The sequence below is a fragment of the Gopherus evgoodei genome, chromosome 3 (genome assembly GCF_007399415.2).
Source record: "Gopherus evgoodei ecotype Sinaloan lineage chromosome 3, rGopEvg1_v1.p, whole genome shotgun sequence".
Taxonomy (NCBI): domain Eukaryota; kingdom Metazoa; phylum Chordata; order Testudines; family Testudinidae; genus Gopherus; species Gopherus evgoodei.
Genome location: NC_044324.1, coordinates 9,431,080 through 9,432,619, shown reverse-complemented (window position 1 = coordinate 9,432,619; position 1,540 = coordinate 9,431,080).

The following is a 1,540-nucleotide window of genomic DNA, read 5'->3' as shown; positions in this document are numbered from 1 at the left end:
CAGGCCCCCCACGTCCAGCCAGCTGGCTGTGGGGCTGCCCCAACAGGCCTTAACCTTGGCTCTTTCCACTGCCAATGGGGTGCAAGAGCCTGACCCAGGGGCTGTCCCCCACAGGTGGGGGAGAGCTGTGGGGCAGCTGGAGCTCGGGCAGAGGGGCCCTGCTGGGACTCTTCTCCCCATCTGCCTCTGGTGAGCTTTTGGGAACTGGGGGAGCCACCGCCCCGGGGCCCATCCGGGCAGCCTGCCTTTGCGCAGTGGGGTGCCCTGCAGAGCGCCCCCTGCAGGGTGAGGGCGCCAGACTCCCTGCACCCCGGGCCGGGGCAGCTCTGCCCTCGTGCTGCTCCCGCAGCTGCTGTGCTGGGGCCCTGCGCCCGCCCACGGGCACTGACCTATTCCTGCTGTACTCCGTCCTGCTCCTTACTTAGCAACGGCCACAGTGGGTCAGACCAAGGGTCGCTCTAGCCAGGTCTCCAGCCAGTGCCAGGTGCCCCACAGAGAATCAACAGAACAGGGACTCAGCAAGCCCAAGTGCTGACTTCCCCTCTTTCTCAGGGGGTGCTTGACCCCCCTGTGCCCCACCCCTATGCCACCCCTTCCATGAGGCCTTGGCCCTGCCTCACCCCCATCCTACCCCCTTCCCCAAAACCCTGCCCTGGCCCCACCTCTTCCCCGCCTCCTCCCCTGAGCATGCCACATTCCGACTTCTCCCCCCACCCCCCGAGCATGCAAACAGCTGTTTGGCTGCAGCTGGGCGGGAAGCGCTGGGCGGGAGGCGGAGGAGCGGGAACGCGGTGCACTCGGGGGGAGGAGGCAGAGGAGCTGGTGGTGGAGCAGGGGCAGGAGAGGAGCTTGCACCCACCTATTTTTTTCCTGGAGCAGTCCTGGAGCATCCACGGAGTCGGCGCCTACGTCACCAAGTGACCCACCCCCCCATCGCCCATTCCCAGCTCCTGGCAAACAGAGGCTGGGACACCATCCCTGCCCAGCCTGGCTAATAGCCATTGATGGACCTGACCTCCATGAACTTATCTAGTTCTTGTTTGAACCCTGTTCTAGTCTGGGCCGTCACAACATCCCCTGGCAAGGAGTTCCACAGGTTGCCTGTGCATTGGGTGAAGAAATACTGTCCTGTGTTTGTTTTTCAACCTGCTGCTTGTTCATTTCATGTGGTGACCCCCTAGGCCCTGTGTTATGAGGAGCAAACAACACTTCACTCTCTCCCCACCAGTCACGATCTTCTAGCCCTCTGTCAGATTCCCCCGTACTCGTCTCTTTGCCAAGCTGAAGAGTCCCCGGCTGGTTAATCTCACCTCAGCCCTTTTCTGAACCTTTTCCAGTTCCAGTCTCTCTTGCCCAAGCCTGCTGAGGGACTGGTCCTGGGGCGGTCAGGGCAGCATCAGGCCACTAGTTACTGCAGCTGACTGCCACCCCCGCCCCCAATCCGTGTGGGGAGTTAGCAAGCCAGACGGCCCCCTCCCACCCCAGCAGCCCAGCCCTGCCTTGGTTGGGGGGGGGGGGGCGCCAGCCCTCTAAGCCACAG